This window comes from Schistocerca cancellata, chromosome 5, assembly GCF_023864275.1.
Source record: "Schistocerca cancellata isolate TAMUIC-IGC-003103 chromosome 5, iqSchCanc2.1, whole genome shotgun sequence".
NCBI classification, from domain to species: domain Eukaryota; kingdom Metazoa; phylum Arthropoda; class Insecta; order Orthoptera; family Acrididae; genus Schistocerca; species Schistocerca cancellata.
In genome coordinates this window covers 34,582,294-34,601,879 of record NC_064630.1, presented here as the reverse complement: position 1 = coordinate 34,601,879, position 19,586 = coordinate 34,582,294, and the positions used below count along the sequence as shown (strand labels likewise).

At 45.2% G+C, this 19,586-nt stretch overlaps 1 protein-coding gene across 1 annotated transcript in view; it reads left to right on the top strand.

Moving 5' to 3' along the window:
- LOC126188350 (titin homolog) overlaps window positions 1-19,586 on the top strand; it is a 1,721,077-nt gene that overhangs the window by 1,675,174 nt on the left and 26,317 nt on the right. The window lies entirely within an intron of this gene.

Here is a 19,586-nt window from a genome sequence, read left to right as displayed (position 1 = left end):
CCTTCTTGAACGACGTCTTCAAGGATGTCTCGATCGCCTCCACTCGTGGAGCATCGAAACTGGCTTCCGTTTCTCACCCAGTAAGACCGTTTGTGTCAATTTTTGGCGACGTAAGGAGTTTCTTCCGCCCTCCTTACATCTAGGTCCTGTCAACCTTCCGTTTTCAGACGTCGCTAAATTCTTGGGTCTTATGTTTGACAGAAAACTAAGCTGGTCCTCCCACGTTTCCTATCTTTCGGCTCGCTGTCTGCGATCGCTTAACACCCTCCGTGTCCTGAATGGTACCTCCTGGGGAGCGGACCGAGTGGTCCTTCTCCGCCTCTATCGCGCCTTAGTGCGCTCGAAATTGGATTATGGAAGCATAGTCTACTCCTCTGCTCGGCCGTCTATTCTTCGGCGTCTCGACTCTATCCACCACCGTGGATTACGTTTAGTGTCTGGAGCTTTTTACACTAGCCCTGTGGAAAGCCTTTATGCTGAGACTGCTGAACCTCCGCTGTCCAATCGGCGGGCAGTACTCCTGAGTCGTTATGCTAGCCATCTGTCTTCCATGCCTACTAATCCAGCCCATGACCTTTTTTTCGACGCCTCCTTTGATGTAGGGTATGCAGGCCGCTCCTCTTCCCTACTACCCCCGGGAGTCCGCTTCCGTCAACTGCTCCATTCTCTTTCCTTCCGCTTTCCTAAAACCTTCTGGACAACTTGGGGTACAGCACCGCCTTGGCTCCGCCCCCGGATCTGCCTGCTCCGTGACCTTTGTCAATTTCCCAAGGATGGTACCCCTACACTTGTTTATCGTCGGGCATTTGCTGCTCTATGTGCACAAATGACGGACGCCACATTTATTTACACCGACGGCTCGAAAACAACCTTAGGTGTAGGGAGTGCTTATATTGTTGGCGACACCCCAAATCAATTTCGGCTTCCCGACCAGTGTTCGGTTTATACTGCGGAGCTTTACGCTGTTCTCCAGGCTGTCCACTACATCCGCCGCAATCAGCGGATACAGTACGTAATCTGCTCAGATTCTCTCAGCTCTCTCCTCAGTCTCCAAGCTCTTTACCCTGTGCAACCTCTGGTCCACCGGATTCAGGACTGTCTGCGCTTGCTCCACCTGAGGGGCGTCTCGGTGGCGTTCCTCTGGCTCCCGGGACACGCTGGTATCTGTGGGAATGAGGCGGCTGATTTAGCGGCCAAGGCCGCAGTCTCTCTTCCTCGGCCAGCTATTCGGTCGCTTCCCTTCACCGATCTACGGAGCGGTTTATGTCGCCAAGTTGCTCATTTATGGCATGCGCATTGGTCGGCACTTCCCTGTAATAAATTGCGGGAAGTGAAAGCCCTTCCTTGCGCTTGGACCTCTTCCTCCCGAACGCGTCGTCGGGAGGAGGTAATTTTAGCTAGACTCCGGATAGGGCACTGTCGTTTTAGCCATCGACATCTTTTAAGCGGCGATCCTCCCCCACTCTGTCCCCACTGCTCTCAGCTGTGGACGGTAAGACACCTTTTAATTGAATGCCCCTATTTTAATCCGTTACGCTCCCGTCTACAGCTATCGCCTGATCTATCGTCGATTTTAGCAGATGACACGCGCTCCGCCGACCGCGTTCTCCAGTTTATTAGTGACAGTGAAATGGCGTCAGTCATTTGAACGTTTTTTTTGGGGACAATCACCCCTTTCTGTAGTGGATTTTTAAGCATTCTTCTATTTTTAGTTTCTCACATTTTCTGACTTTGTTCCCATTGCTGCTGGTTTTAAAATTCGGTTTTTTACTGTCTTAAGTCACGGGCTGGGCGCTAATGACCTTAGCAGTTTTGCGCCCTAAAACCACAAAAAAAAAAAAAAACAATGTATCTGACAAGCTATTAATAAAATTATATGTTTACTGAGATCTGAATCCGCCATCATTGTGAAGAAAACTGTCTAGATTGCTTAATAGTCAGGGGCTGGGCATAAATATGGAACCAGCAAAAACACAAAATATTACCAAATGGTGTAGCAAACCTGTTGGCCTTCAAAACTTCTACTAGTCTTTTTTGAACGGATAAATGCAAATTCTGTGTAGTGTTAAAGGGTACTCTATAGGATTGTTCCTGCAAAATAGTGGCAAGTTCAGGAGGAGGAGATTAGCGTTTAATGTCCCGTCAACGACGAGGTCATTAGAGACAGAGCACAACCTCGGATTTAGGGAAAGTTTCAGAAAGAAACTTTCGAAGCAACTGTAAAGGTATTTGCCTAAAGCGATTTAAGTAAATCACGGAGTACCTCAATCAGGATGGCCGGACGCTGGTTTGAACTGACGTTCTCCCGAACGCGAGTCCAGTGTGCCAAGCACTGCGCTGCCCCACTCGGTGCAAGTTCAGGCAGCGATCGTGGAGGTGGACACTGATGACGCACCCTTCTCTTAAAGGTAGACAACAAAGACTCAATATTGAGATCTGGTGACTGGCGTTCTGTGGAGATGTAACAGTTCATCCTCGTGCTCATAACATCAGTACTTACTTTCTGTCCGTGTCCGGAACTAGACTTCAAACTTCCAAAAATCGGCAACCAATATGGCCTTGTCATTTGCCTCCCATAAGTCATTCATTGTGCAGGGCTGGTCTAAATATGGATAGATAAGCAGGTGTTGAGGATCCTGAACAGAACCACGTAGTGTTCTCATTCTCTTTTAGGAAACCCCATTGCTGCAGGTTTGTCTTGCAGTTTGGCACTTCTACCCTCATACGGTTTAGGGTTCTCCAGACTGTTTATGGTAGGTCTCCACTAGTCGCCAGTTCTTTTACTTCTTTATGGGGGTTTCTCAGGTCGATTTCCCATCTTTTCAAGCGATTCTCTTCAGCCGACCCTTCCAGGGCTCGGGTACGTGACAGGAAACTCTTCCTTGGACAAAGCCGTCGGTCAGCAGGCTGGTGTCCATATAAAGGATGACGCGTGTCCTTTTCTTGCTTGGTTTTTTCGGCTTCGGCAGCGATGTCACGTCGTATGTTGGGCGGTGCGATCCCCATGATTAAGTACGTCTTGTGCACTGGGGTTGGCCTCAAGCATCCAGTAACAATCCGTGCCATTTCATTCACCGCGACCTCAACTTTTCTCGCGTGTGTTGATGTAGGCCATACTGGAGCGGCGTATTCCGCGGCTGACACACTGAGCGGAAGGGCTGAGGTTCTGAGGACTTTTGGGTTTGCACCCCAGGATCCGCTGGTTAGTTTCCTGATGATCAGTAGTGGATGATGGAGGCTATGTAAACAGGGGCATTGTCTTGGAACAAAGCGTCACCATTGAGGAACAAACATTGTACCACGGGATGGGCCTGATCAGTCAAAACGGTCAGATAATCCTTGGCTGTAACCATGGGGTCCATAGAATACCACGATATCACTGCCGCGCCTCCGCCTTGTTTCGCTCTTGGGACGTAAAATCGCAAGAAGTTGGAAGCAGCATATAACAAGGCACACTCGACCTAATTACTTTCTTCCATAATCAGTTTTACAGCTTCGACACCACGTTCGCGGCATTTGCATCAGTGATGAGTGCTTCTGGAATTCCAGCACACCCTGCAATTCCGCCCTTCTGGAGCTCCCACTGACAGGGTTCGCGAGTGGAACATTCAGTTCTGTAGTGACTCTTCAGCTACAGTTCTTTCATTTTTCGTCACAGTCCTCTTCAACGACCGCCTGTCATGAGCACTCAGCACACACTTTCGTCTGCGTTTTACCGGGTTCGATTCCTGGCGGGGTCAGGGATTTTCTCTGCCTCGTGATGACTGGGTGTTGTGTGCTGTCCTTAGGTTAGTTAGGTTTAAGTAGTTCTAAGTTCTAGGGGACTGATGACCATAGATGTTAAGTCCCATAGTGCTCAGCCATTTTTTCGTCTGCGTTTGTGCTTCGCGGATGCTTTCCTGTGTGCGGCACAAATCATAGATACGGTTGCTCTTGAAACATTTTGCCTACTTTGGCTACGGAAGAGCCCACGATACGAGCATCAAGAATTTGCCCACGTTAGAATTCATTTAGCTCTGACATACACTCGCTACTACAAAGAACACTGTTCCAGCCACAAATGACCGTTGCAACGTACTGAGGACGTGGCACAATTGCCGTTCGTGGTCAAATAAAACACCACGGCCTGCAGGCTTGCCGAGCGTCTGCATTTATGTTGAAGCATGTATTTATCGTAGTGTTTCCGTATTTTTATTCAACTCCTGTATATCTTATTTATATCGTCGTTTCGGTTACTCCTAACATGAGAGCAAAACTTAAAACTGTCGGGACCGATGACCATCGCAGTCTGGTCCCTTTAATCCCACAAACCAACCAACCTTAAAACTGTCGGACAGTTGTCGGTCCGATTAGGTGTAAGTTTTATTAGTATTGACTCTGAAATCTTGTTCTAAGTTTTGATCTGATGATGGCTACAGCCGAAACATTATATACAGATGTGTATTAAGGTATCGAGATAGTTTTATTTACAAAATATATCTGAGTGTATATATAAGGGTCAGTCAAATAAAAGGCCAGGACCGCCGCAACAGTATGATGGAATGGTTCCGTCAAAAGTAATCACCACACACATAAAGACAATCCCACTGGGAGACGATCAGTTCCTGGAATGCGGTCGACCACTGGCAGTTCCACAACAGCAGCCTCTCTTCCACCTCCTCGTCAGTCTAAAACCAACGTCCAATCATGTCTTTCTACAGGTCGCCAAAAATGCGAAAATCATATGGTGAAAGATATGGGCTTTAAGGAGGATGTTGCAGTGTTTCCCAACCAAATCGCTGAAGCGTAGCGTTCATCGGATTGGTAGAGCAGGGAGACGGGGTTGGGTTATCGTGCAACAAGATGATTGTTAGACCGCATTCCTGGGCGATTCGACTCAACGGCGCGTCGCAGTTCCCGCAAACTGTCTGCACAGCGCTCCGCTCGAGGAACTCGACGAGAAGAGTCGCCGGCAGTCGGAGGACATAATCACCTCGCCGGAACTTGTGTGAACCGTTTCGGAATTCTTTGGCGGGGGAGATGTAGAATGCTTTCACTGTTGGCTTTGTCGTATGCCCTCGGGTCGTCGGACGGAATCGTCCTGTTGCGTACCAACTCCCGCCCTCAGACTCAGTCGTACGATGGCTAAGCTTACCGCTAAACTACCGGCGCGACATGTTGCTTTGCCGGTACGCCTGCCGACTGATGTCAGTGCCCGCCCACCCGTCGTATTTCTCCTTCTTTGACGACTCGACCGCCAATACGGGCTGTCTGCCTCTGCCCTGTTGCCTCCTGGAGTTCATTTTCGTCGCCTGTTTCGGCAACTTGATTTTCCCCTCCCTACGACTTTTCGAGTGGGTGAGAGCCCGACGCCAGCTTGGTTCCAGGCTCAGATTCGCGTTCGCCTTGAACTCAGCTCGCTCCCAAAGGAGAGGACCGCGGATTCGATATACCGCTCGCGGTTTGTCGAACTTCGTTAGATCCTCGCTAATAACGTCTTTATTTACACAGATGGCTCCAAGACTACTGCTGGCGTCGGATGTGCCTTTGTCGTTGGGATAATACCTTTCAATACCGGCTCCTTGACCAGTGTTCAAGCTTTATAGCTGAGCTTTTTGCTCTATCAGGCTGTTCAGTATATCCGCCGCCATCGTCATTCTTCCTATGCCATCTGCTCTGATTCTTTGAGCGCCATTCAGTCTCGGTTACCCATATTCGGACCACACTCTCATGCAACGAATTCAACCGTCCCTTCAGTCGCTAGCTGATACCGGCGCTCGTGTCCTTTTTTGTGGATTCCTGGCCACGTTGGTGTGCCTGGGAACGAAGCTGCTGATGCTGCGGCCAAGGCTGCTGTCCTCCTGCCTCGGACAGCTTCCTTTTGTGTCCCATCAACTGATGTTAGTGGGGTTCTTTGTCGGCTCGTTTCATCATTGTGGCATGAGGCTTGGTCCTCTCTCCATGCAAATAAACTTAGGGCCATCAAACCGATCCCGACGGCTCAGACGACCTCCTCACGGCCTTCCCGGCGAGAGGTCATTTTGGCCAGGTTGCGTATTGGGCATTGCCGATTTAGCCTCCGCTACCTGTTGTCCGGTGACCCCGCACCGCAGTGCCCCTGTGGTCATCCATTGACGGCGCGCCATGTTTTATTGTCCTGTCCCCGTTTTATTCACTGTCGTGTTGTCCTGTGTCTGCCGTCTACCTTACAGGAACTTTCAGCTGATGACACTCGAGCCGCTGTTTATGTCCTTAGTTTTATTACATTGACGGACTTGTTCAAAAAGATCTTTTCTTTTGTTTCTCTGCGTCTTTGTAAGTACTTTCTGGTGTTCCCCCCCTTGCGTTTTTTCTACGCTATTAGTGCGCTAACGTTTGTGACTGAGCGCTAAGGACCTTAGTAGTTGAGCGCCCTAAACCAACAAAAAAAAAATGCTACGCTTCAGCAGTTTGGTTGGGAAACACTACAACATCCTCCATAGAGCCCGTATCTTTACCCGTGTGATTTTCACATCTTTGGCGATCTGAAGACCGAAATGCGTGAACGTCGGTTTGTCGGACGAGGACGTGGAAGATTGGGCCCGGTTGTGGATCCGTCAGCGGCCGACCACATCTATGAAACAGGAGCTGATCGTCTCGTCTTCTAGTGGGATAAATGTCTCAACGCGTGTAGTGATTACTTTTGAATGAAACTATTCCATGGCCCTGTTCTGGTATGTTTTTCATTTGATTTCCTCTCATAGTTCAGGTATCGAACCACAAATGACTCGTTGATTAAATTTATTTACCATAAATGATGAGCTGTAGCAATGTACGAAGAACGTACAGCTCACCTCCTTTTGGGACAGAAATGAAAGAAATGTTAATGTAAAGTTCATTGACAGTAGGAAGGAAGTCATGTGGCCAACTTGGCAACATAATCAACTTGCAAATTGAATTAGTGTGGTAGTTTACCAGCTTCCTAATCCCATCTGCTCCGAGAAACATCGTGATGGGTGATGTAAAGTTTTACCTAAACGTGTTGCAGGGATGTTGTCTTTTTAAAAAAGATTGTAACGGTGTTGAGACATCATGACAATTACTCAATGTTTTAATGGTGTGTGTTCTGTTCCTACTCTTTCTTCTATACTTTTGAACTTTGCTATAAAATTATGTGCACTTTTATATTTTGATTCTGCGGTTTTGTTTCCTATAAGCTGCTGTACCTAGCTATATTCTCATGTGCATTTTTATATCTTACATCTGTAGATGGCTTGTACGGAGTTGAAACCAGTAATCAAAACAAAAATTTATTTGCGATCTTGACTTAGAGGATATTCAATCCTTAATACAAAAAAGATTTTCTTGGAGTGCTCAAACCCAAAGCAGAAACCACAATGGATCTAAAAAGTACAAACATGAGTTTAGCTTAGGGGACGTGCAGATTATCTAGTCTTAACAACCAGAGTGGCATTCTTTTGGGCTGTTCTGTGTATCAAGTAACAATAATCAAAAAGACTACATACTTCGTTATGCAGCACATATTGCGACACGTACTAAGTGTGTTTAGTCTCCCGGTGTAGTTCTGCTTGATGACAACGCTATACCTCACACTGGAGTGAAACTAGAAGTTTTTGAAAGATTCTGCCGAAACAATACTCACAAATTTGGCACGTTACGGCAACTTTTTCTGTAGAGTAGTTAATGGCTTGGAGAGCGACTCATCTAAAACCAGACGCTCGGAACGCCGTCAATGAATGAATACGATACACAAAAGGTAACTCTCACTGTGAGCCTTAGTAGGAAGGTTGTGCACGTCTTTGACCTCTGTCAATGTGACTGGATGTACGCGATAGAAGCACCCGAACTGTACCAGAATTGAATCAGCTGTTCATATATTTTAGGGTAAAGTAACTCATTTACTAGAATTTTAGTAAGAGCAATTAGGTTTCCTTCGAGAAACAATACCTTGCTTTTCAGTAAGACATAATGGACACGTGTTATTTGAGGCAACTGGAATTTTCCATTGGTAAAATGAGAAATGCTGTAGAGAAAGTGACAGTGTAAAAAATGAAACGTCATAGATTATTAGGTGCGATATCTCACGCACAAAAACTTAGCTGTTTTTCACAATGGTCCATAGAATATTAATAGGCTACCACGTTACGGAACAGCTCAGAGTAATAGTGATGAAATGACATAATTTCAGGGACTTCACTGGTCTCATACAGATGTGATTTTATGTACGAGTATATAGACTGAAGCAGCGAGCGAAAATTTGTGCCACGGTGGCTTGGTGGCTAGCGCACCTGCCTAGTAAGCAAGACCTGGGTTCGATTCCCGGCCTTGGTACAAATTTTCACTCGCCGCTTTGGTCTATATACATAAAAACTAAGTGATGGTTGCAGGAAATGTTAAGGCTAAATACGGAACACTGGACGTTTCTGCCCTACAACGTCATGTGAGGAGCCACAGCAGTAACTCGACACATGCCACCCTATAGTGGGAAATATGTAGAGTGAGCACGTTGTACTACACGTGTAGCCAATATCAAACCCAAGTCACGTGATACTTGCATGAAGCTGTTGCTTACATTTTGCACCAACGCAGCAGCTTTCGTACTATTTGCCCCGTTTTCACACGTTTATTTATCAATAACAGAATATTTGCTGAACTGTTGCTGCAACAGATGTAAATAGTTCATCAAATGAGGAAAACCCCATTTTCATAGGTAAGTACTACAAGATGCTGTTTGTGTCGGTTAACATCGAGGAACAGTGTAATGAAGGCATGACATCGTGAGACTAATTTGACTGTACGACCACGTGTATTTTGAGACAAGTATTAGATAAATTCGGTAGTGAGGGAGTGTGCTGCCAGTTTATAGGTTTAAGGATTAAACATTCCGAGAAAGTTTAACCTAAAGAGAAGATATGAGGCAGTCTGACTCATTTTTTTTTCCTAATTCAGTATTCCAAACAGTTGTGCTTGTGATCTCTCAAGTTTTCTCTGCACGAGTAGTTAACCGTGAACTTCCGGGTGACCTGCCGAGTTGGTTCCATTTTGTGCATAACATGGAAGTTATCATTGCACTTATTTCTCAGTTAAGTTCTTATTGCCTGATGAATGGTTATGTTCAACCTATATTTTGGTTTTCCTAAGGATCACAAAGGGTGGTTTTTCTAAGGATGACAAAGGGTAAAAGTATGGAACTAGAAAATAAAACTGAAGAATTCCGTCCACAAAAATATTTCAAAATGCAATAAATGGATAATTACCTGCTTATGGTAGCTTCACTTTCACTGTTTTTCAGCATACTTTCACGTAGTAGCAATTAATTTTGCAATGCCAGCGCGCAGCGTGATTTTGGGAAACAGGCTCGGCAACACAAAAGCAAAAGTGCAGTGCAAAACCTAAAAAAATTGTGGTGGATGTCATGGTATTACTATAACAAAAACTAGCGACATTCTGAAGCGTGACAACTGTCGCAAACAAGCGAAGGGCCCCTGCATTTGTTTTCGAAGCTGTATGCCTAGCTCATTGCTCACGTCGGAAGCCTGTCTACATACTAATAACAAATCTATAAACCCGTCGTGTCTGTCTGCCATAACACTGTAATCTTCAAAACTGCTAGACGAATTTTTTATTGGTAACTTCAGGGTGGTAGGGGCATCGGATCGGCTGTATTTCATTGAAATCGGATCACGGAAAAAGATTCATACGTATTATACGAGGGTCTTCCAATAATTAAAGAAACAAATTGGTCTGGGGAAACACTGTTAGTAGGGTAAGTTTGATACTTTTATTGCTTTAAGTTGGCATCACTGGCATGAGCCCTGATCAGCTGATGTATCAACATTGTTTTGTTTATAACATCAAAAATATATTTCAAGATTGCGAGTCAGCTTGGAACGTTAACATTAGTTGAACAACACTGTTATTCGTTTTTTACTTGCTGAAGGCGAGAAACCAGTGAATATATATTGTATGTCATGTTTATGGTGAAGGTTGTATGAATCGTGCAAATTTTTACAAGTGGGAAGAGCAGTTCAAATATGGTCGCGACTCAGTGGCTGACGAATGCCATTCTGGCCTACCAGTTGCAGTTTCAGACTCCCTCACTTGAATGTCGAGTTGATGACATTATTCGTGCCGACCGGCGTGTGACTGTGGAAATGATAGTTAAGGTTCAAGTTAGTACTGGTACAATTCATAACATTATCTGTAACAAGCCGAAGTACCGCAAAACATGTCCAAGGTGGGTCCCAAATAAGTTGACGCGGCTACTAAAAGAAATAAGGTTGAGAGTGCACAGAGCTAAAGGAATGTTATGAAAGAGAAGGTGAGCACTTCCTCAACAAAATTTTAATTTGGGGTGAAACTATGGTTCACTCTTATCAACCAGAATCAGAAAGACACCTAGTGATTTCCATTTGTTTGGTGCACTGAATGAGGCATTACGTGGGAACAGGTTCCAGGACAGCGAAGACATGTAAAAGTTTGTGGTAAATTGGTTCCAAAATCAAAGAGTTCTTTGCAGCCAGAATAAAAAAGCTTGTAGCCCATTGGAATAAATGCATAAATATTCAAGGGATTATGTTGAAAAGTAGAAAAAGTATTGTTTTGTGAAAATAAACACTTTCTTCTCCAGACCAATTTGTCTCTTTAATTACTGAATGATTATATACATATTTGTGTGTGTGTGTGTGTGTGTGTGTGTGTGTGTGTGTGTGTGTGTGTGTGTGTGTATATATGTGACTTTCTCGGAGAGACCCCCACATAATGATGAAATGAAAAATTTATCAGTTATTGCATTTTCGCTGTTCATGCAACAAAACTGTCGCATCAGACGTGACGCCATGGCCTTCGCCACTAACTCTATTCGCAACACATTTAGCAGACAGTATCCAAATATGCTGCTGAATGTACCTACAAAATTATGCAGGTATTAGTGTATTGTAAGACATATAGTTCAGGAAATATGAGGGGGGAAGGAGAGGATGGACAGAGAGGAGGACATTGGCAAAGAGGGGCAGTAGCAGATCAGAGGGCGGAGGGGGAGGGGGTAGAGAGGAGGTGATGAAGGAGATTGAGTAATAGACTTGAAATAAATACATACCAGGACAACGTCGGGTACTTAGCTTCCTGTTAATATGCCTATGACACACACACACACACACACACACACACACACACACACACACACACAAATCTTAGTTTTGGACGGGATATCTCTCGTTACTAGAGATGTAACGTCATTCAAAACATGCATAGCGCTTAAGGACAAACTTTACTCTGCACCAGTCACGTGTTTCTGGAGTCGCATGTTGACAACAAAACTCCTGTTCAACGCATCTGGGAGCCCCTCCCCCCCCCATGTACGGTAATTTTCTCTTAGACTGCTACCACTATGTTTGGACAGGCCACTGTCACGTGACGTCAGCTGCTACTGTAGGTAGCGGCAGCTGGGTCACGCAACCCGCGGCTGACACAATAGCGCCACTGGCTGATAAGGACCCACTTATACCACCCAGCTCTCCTGTCGAGGTTGCACAACAAACTGTCGCCAGGCGGCGCTCTGAAGAGCTGTCCCTACAAAACCATCTGACTACTGAACGCAGTGCAGTGAAGCTTTCTGTTGAAATGTCATCAGAATATCATCTAATAGAGGCGAGTATGGACCTGTAGACCTTTGAAAAACAAATAGCCCTCATTAATCAGCGGAACTTAAAAGATAAGAATGGCAGTCTACAATGACAGGTCACTTAAAAAAAAATTATAAATTGTCGGATGGCGGAGTTCGAAATCTAGACAAGCGTAATTACATCGAGGAAGATGTCTAAACGAAAACTTCTTGGGAACGTGGCGTCAAGAGTACTATTGATGCAAACTTAACAAAGAAAAGCACGTAATTTTCCACAAGGACAGCTGTCAAATACAAGCATAAAGTAAAGATTATGTAGACGAAAATGATACGGTAAACTGACTTGCCAGACAGTTCCAAAAGCCAGTCACTGACGAAGCGTTGCTTAGTGTGTACACTCTAATCTAAGCGAGATCGTTCTTAGTCCAGAGTTGCTGCATTCGATGAAGAGATTGTTGAATAGTTTCCTGCATTTATAACTCGCATATCGCTAAGACATGACGAGGGATGCGTTTACTTTACATGTCATTCCTTTCCGTTCCACCGACAGCGTGAAAGACTGAGCCCTTCAGCCAGCGCGATCTATTAATCACTTTTTCACAGCGCCTGTGCTTCGGAATGTCCAGATCTCCAGGACTCTCAGCAGATAATTTTCGCGACAGATTTGGTGGTGTCCGCGGTATCCGTCATTTCAGATATTTTTCACAATGTGCGACACGTTCACTTTAAACACGTCAGTTTGTGCAATGGTTCTGTATATATGCATTAAGTATAGTCTGTTAATCCTATATGGTCGCAGTCTCTCTTATTTCAGCAATACTTCAATATGCCGTGCAACATTTTTGTGGCTATACAATTATACGCTGTTCAGGCTACTTTTTGTTGTGCCAGGTATGTTAGCAGGGAAAAAACAGCAACTGGAAAACGGAAGTGTTCGGATTAAAAAGGGTTTAAAACCGGAATGCAATCTCTCTCCTCTACTGTTCATTGTATAAATCGAAGTAGTAATGACGAAAATAAAAGGGTTTGAAAGTGGGATTAAAATTAAAGGCGAAAGGATATCAGTGTCGTTCCTGAAGCCGCTATCCTCATTGAATGCGAGGAAGAATACGGGACGTACTGAATGGGGTTAAGTCTAGAGAGCAATGAATACTGTCTGAAAGTAGATAGAAGAAAGACGAAATTAATGTGGAGTAGCTCGAAGGAGATTTGTAAGAAATTTACCACCAGAATTGAGGACCGCGAAGAAGAGTGAAGGAATTCTGCTAAATCAGAAGCGCGACGGATGAAGCAAGGAAGACAAAAAGTAGATTAGCACAGGCAAATTGCATTCTTGTTACGAGATGTCTATTAGCATCAAACAGAAGCCTTAGGTGGAAGAAGAAATTTCTGAGAATCCACGTTTGGAGCACAGCATTCTATGAAAGTGAATCACGACCTGTGAGGAAAACCGGAAAAGAGAATAGAAGCGTATGCGATGTGTAGCTGTGGAATGATGCTGAAAATTAGATGGGCTGGTAAGGAATACGGTCTTCCGTAGAATCGGCGAGGAGAGGAACAAATGGTAAACACGAGAAGGGGCAGGATGTTAGGATACACGTTAAGAATCAGGAAATAACGTGCATTGTACTAGATGGAGCTACAGAGTAAAAATTTCAGGGGAAGACGGATACTAGAATACAGCCAACAGAGGGCGTGGGGTGTTAGTGTTACTGTATTCTGAAGTGATGGTACAGGAAGAGAGATTTGTGGCTTGTCGCATCATACCAGTCGGAAAAGTGATATGAAAGTTCATTACATTCCATCCGCGGGTGAAACGTAGGAAAAGAATTGCTTGCACGCCTCTCTGCCAACAGTTATCGGTCAAATTTGTCTTCGCGATATGTTTGACGGCGACAGTAGTGGACTGAAGAATATTTGTATTTCTCGCCTTGATAGACCGTTCATTGAATTTTTCAAGTAGGTTTTCACGAGATATGCACTGTATTTCTAAAAAGTGTTTAATATTGTTCGCTATTTATTAGCTACGAAACAAACGTTTGGCCACTCGCGTCACCCTGTGCTGGATATCTCCATTAACACGACCTAGCAGTTCCACAACTTCAGCAGAATTCCAGCACGGACCAAGCTAGTACTTCCAAAGCAACATCTTCCCTTAACAAACTGCAGTTTCCCCAGTATCTTTCCAATAAATTAAATCTAGGCGTTCCCCACACCCCCTAGACTCCGCACAGTGGAGTCGCAACTTTTTTGTTTCCTCCTCTTTCTCCCCTCCCTTGAAAACCATGTCTTGTGTACAATCGGGAAACCGAAACTTGCAAAAGTATCGGAAGACCTAGGTGGATTTAATTTTTCTCTCTCTCTCTCCCCTTTCGTGTTCTGACTCACCCTGTCCTTCCTCTGCTTCGGCGTTTGAGGTCCCCCTTTTCGCGTTTCTTTGCGTGCCTAAAGGTCGGCTCACGTGTTTGAAGCTTCAAGGGCGACTGAGTAATGCATAACTCCCAGCACCCATGTCGACAGGTAGGGCTCACGCGTGCCCCCTGGTACAGTCCAGGCACAAGGAGACGTGATCGCCTGAGCTGTTACCTTCCCAAATGCCTATTGGTCCCCCTGACTGAATTTCGGGCGGTGTGAACAATCACGAAAGGCGAGTGCGCTCCCCTCTGTGGGAGTCCCCAGAAGGAGTGTGCTTCGGAGATGCTGGCCATCATGGAGATTCACCTGCAGTGAGTGCAAAAACTCCATCGACGCAACCTCCGTCTAATAAACACAAATGGAATGAAACGAAATCTAAGACTCAACGAACCTCCGAGTTGTACCATGCTACCTCTGTCACGCACAGGATGTGGTCAGAACTTTCCTACTGTGAACCTGTTCATCATTCAGAAAGGTGTAGATATAATTGTAGGCCCACTAAAGTCCTGCACTCGGCTATGCAATAGAACTTTTCTTCTAGAGACACAGTGCCTTTCAAGGCCAAAAACTGTCTAAAATTACTCATCCGCGGATACCCTGTTGGTGCACAGACTCGTCGAATACCGAATTCTTCATGGGGCATTATATACAGTAGGCTGCTTGATGGTATGGCTGAGGGAGGTACACAACACTGTATCTCTCATCAGAGCGTAACTGCAGTCCCTTGGGTTATGCAGAGGGCTGACGCAGAATTAGTGCCTACCCACACACTTTTCTCAACTTTCGGTAAAGTGGAGCTCCCGTCGAGGATCAAGACGGGTTATGAAGTCATCAGTGTCAGGCTCTTCACACTGAACCCAATGTGTTGCTACCAATATCAGTGTTATGGCCATTCTCGCGTGTCCTGAAAAACGCAGCCAAATGCGCAACTTGTGGCAAGGATGTGCATGAGGGAGATTACTACACTGCTGAAGGCACTTGTGATGCATCCAGAACGTAAATTTAAAAAGGAATACTCCCGAGAGAACAATTCGCGCACTTAAAATCAGCAAATGTTTGAGTCCACGTCTGACGAATGCAAAGGTGCTAAGAAGTCGAACAAAGACAAACGCTCCTCCCCTTCTCCAACCCGGAGACCCTCTCCAATAGTGACGCTGCGCGACACCTCTGCCTGGCCGACCCCCATTTCACTGCCAAGCGATTGTCCACTCTGGAGTCAACTGCCCGACCCAGGGATGTTACTGGTACCTCTGAAGAAACAATGGAGCAATATCTGGTACTCAGTAGCCCCAAAGTAACAGCCCCCTTATAAGAGAGATCGCTCTCCTCTAATACGACTGTCCTCCAATGGAAAATTCGTGGCATCAGATCCCACAAGGCAGACTTACAGCTGCTATTGCGATCGCAATGCCTAGTTGTTTTACGCCTCCGTTGCTGTCTCTCTCCCGAGTTATACCTTCTCTCTTTGTAATATCTTCATACCCTTGTCATCTGATCCCACCACGGCAGACAAACTGCAGCTTACCGTTCAGCTCCCTCAACCCATTTCGCTACTTGGTGCCTTATACGCCCATAATCCCATTTAGGGTTCTCTGAGAAGCTGCCAGAGAGGCTCTTTCCTGGCAGATACTCTCAACCACCTTACTCTCAACACTTGTGAAAATGTTTTTTTTTTCCTCCTCCAGGTTCCATAAGCTTTCTGAGAACTGGATCCCCTGTTCTGCAATGCACAGCTTTCCCACCGTCTAGAGTGGTCCATTCTCTGACACACATTCGAGCGACCATTTCCCGTGCGTAATTCGTCTGCTAACTCATGACTGATCTGCATGCAAGACCAACTGACAGCTATCTAAAGCTGACTGGAGGCTGTTCTCTTCACTAGCAACCATCGACAAACATTTCCACAAGAGTGACGATCAAAAAGAGTACCTTTCGAATGTTATCCTTGCCACTGCAGAATGTTTCATCCCCCGAACGTCTTCTCTACGCGACCTGTCCCAGTCTCCTGATGGACTGAAGAATGCTATGACGTGGCTCACGTGAGGAGACGCGCTTTCCGTCTCTCTGCATGCCATCCGACGAAGGGGAACTGTATTCGTTAAAAACTGTTGTACGCAAAGTGTCCTCGCATTACCAGAGACAGTAAAAAAGCTAATTGGATCTCTCCTACTAATTGTTTTAACCATTTTATTCCCTCTTCTGTTTGGCGTAATCTGTCGGATTTCTGAAAACAAGGTACATATCCTAATTCCTGGTCTGACTGCAGCGAACGATGTCCTTCTGGGTTGTATCGATATTTCATACACCTTGGGTCGATGCTTTGCAGAGAGCTCGAGCTCCAACCGTTACCATCCCGCCTTCCTGCCTCGGAAACGAGCGGAGGCGGCACAGGAGATAGGTTTCCCCTCTCAGAACCACGAATGCAACAATACTGTTTTTACTATGAGGCAGCTCGAACATGCTCTCACCTCGTCACAATCCTTCGCTCCAGGTCAGACCTATATTCACATTCAGATGTAACAGTACCTATCTCTTGACAGAAAACACTTTCTCCTTCATACGTATTATCAAGTGTGGACGGACAGCGCGTTTTCCTGACTCTGGCGCCATGCCACTGTAATCCAAATACCCAAGCTTGGTAAGGACAAACCTCTTCCACCCCGCTACCGCCCAATTTTATTCGCCAGCAGTGTCTACAAGGTGACTGAATGCATGAACAGTGGTCGGTCGGTTGGCACGGTGGCTAGAGTCTCGGAATTTAACAAGTACACAATGTGAATTTCATAAGCACCACTCTGCAGCTGATCATCTCGCCGTGCAGTAAACTCATATTATGAATAATTTTCTGCGGTAATGCCAGGCTGTAGCTGTGTTTTTTTTATTTAGAGAAGACTTACGGTACCTGCTGGAGGATGTACATTCTCTGTACATTGCACACGTGGGCTGAGGCCGCCTGCCCCATTTTATACAGGAATTTTTAAAAGGCCAGGTTTTCTAGGTACGTGTAGCTTGAGCGTTGTCGGATATTTCTATTCAGGAGAACGAGGTGCCTCAGGGCTCTGTTCTGAGCGCAGCCCTATTTACCGTACCAGTCAACCCTGTCACGGAGTGTCTCTCGCCAGGCATCTCAGGCTCTTTTCGTCGATGTCTTTGCGGTCTACTGCAGCTCTCAACGGACCTGTTTACTTGAGCGACGACTTCATCGATATCTCGACCGGTTTTACTCGTGGATCAACAGCAGCTCCCACTTTTTCACTAAAAAGCTGTTTAAACTTCTAGCAGCGTAAAGTGTTTCTTCCACCATCCTTACATCTCGGTCCTGTCGTTCTTTAGTTTGTCGAAACCAGGAAACTCTTGGTGCTCGCGCTCGATAGGGTATTTTGTTGGTCCTCAGCAGCACACGGTACCTTATCTAAACATCCAACGCGTTTTAAACTGTACTTCATGGGGAGCAGATCAGAAAATCTTCGTCCGCTTATACCAATCCCTTGTCCGATGCAAAATGGACTTTGGGCGTCTCGTTTACTCATCTGCACGACCATCTATTCTACACCATCTCCACAGTCCACCACCGAGGCATACGTTCGGCCACTGCAGCTTTTTACACTAGCCCAGTTAAGAGTCTCTGTGCAGACACTGCCGAACTATTGCTATCATACCAGCGTGAAGTTCTCCTCAGCAGGTACGCTTGCCGTCTTTCCTCTATGCCTGACCATCTGTCCTATGCATCCTTTTTTATGACTTCCCTGACTGCCAAAACGGGGTAAGCGCAACTTTGTTGTTGCCTTCCAGAATTTGCTTTCGTATACTGCTTCGGAAGCTGAACCTTAAGTTACCTGCCACGTTCGCTATTTGTGAGAGCTCACCACCACGTTGGCTTGATGCAGAGGTCCATGTTGGACTTAGTTCGCTTCCCAATGACACTATTTTAAGATTCAACTTGTTGCTTTAAGTTTACCGAACTTTGTACGCAACTTGGAGCCAGCACCTTCGTCTACACTGAGAACTCTGACTAACCATGGTGACGGATGTGTCTTTGTCATTGACAACAAATAATTTAGATACCAGCTTCTAGAACAGTGCTCGATTTTTACTGTAGATCATTCTCTCTTCTATGAGTCCAACCAGTACATCTGATGACACAGGCCTTTCAATTGTGGATTATGTTCCGATTCACGTAGTACCATCTAGAGATTGTGTGCTATACACATGGCACTCCTTATTACAAAGAATACAAGAAAGCCTCCACTCGCTCGCTGATGATGAAGCCAACATGAGATCGTGTGTACCCCTGGTCATGTCAGAGCGTGACCGAATAAAGCTGCCAAGGCTGCACTCTGACTTTTAACTGTTCTGTCACTTAAGATGATCTCTGGTGCCACACATAGGAACATTGCGTCACTCTGAAATGAACACTGGTCTTTCTGTATGGGCACAAACTCTGGGAAATTAATACACCTTCCAACGACTTGTACGACTTCCTCTGCCACTCTCGTCGCGAGTAGATACTTTCAGCTAGGCTGCATATTGGGTACTGTTGTTTCAGTCACAGTCATTTGTAAAGTGGAGACTCGACACCACTCTGCGCTTACTGCTACCAACCATAGAGAGTGCCCATTTTTCTGACGCAATGCCAATTTTACAACCGTTTACGTTTCAATGAATGTTTGCCATCTGAATTATCATATATTTTAGCAGATACAGCACGAGCTGTAGATTGCGTTTTACTTTTTATTCATCGTAGTAACAAGGCGAAGGAAATTTAATTTTCAACCGTTTGAGCGGACGTCCTCAAAGAGGAAGTGGTCGTTTTTAGTTATCCATCTACTCCAGTCGATTAGGTTCAGAGTGTCAGACTTCAAATTCGTTCAGTAATTGGCTACTTTAAGTTCTGAGATGGGCGTTTATGACCTCAAATGTTTTGTGCCCTAAGGCAACAAAAAAGCCTACACTTAACTTGTGTAGTCGACCCTTACGCTTTTTCTCCCTGCTATTTGTAAGATGCAATTGATTCTAGATATAAACTAATCTTGTAGTCAAAGCCAGTACATTTTTACGTTTCGTGAACTACATAGCTACACATCTCCGTATTATGAGGTAATTATTGTGCTGCTCATGAGACTGATACGTTGCCAAGATATGATTGAAAATTACTAAAATTATTACATGGCACTTCCTCACATTTACCACATAAAGCCTTCAGATGCTTTTGGGTTGTTACGGTAGATCCCAGGACTAATAGTGTGGTCTCCCTCCCGCCCCCCCCCCCCTTGAGTCTCGGGCAGCGTGCACTGCTGTTTAAATTTTCATTCATTTTTCTCTTAATTCTGTCTTTTCATAAGTTGTTAAACTTAGCCACACGAATGCTCTATACTTGCTTAAAATCCACATTAAAGTGTTTCTCTCTATAATTCATTTTTACAGCATTGTAACAATTCGTGTGATAAATATTAAGAATCTAATTATTGATGTATACAATTAAATTTTATTTCTTGACAAATAATTAGTATTTAACGGAATATGTCTCTTTGTTCTGCTACTTCCCTCAGCACACTAATTTACTCTTGCA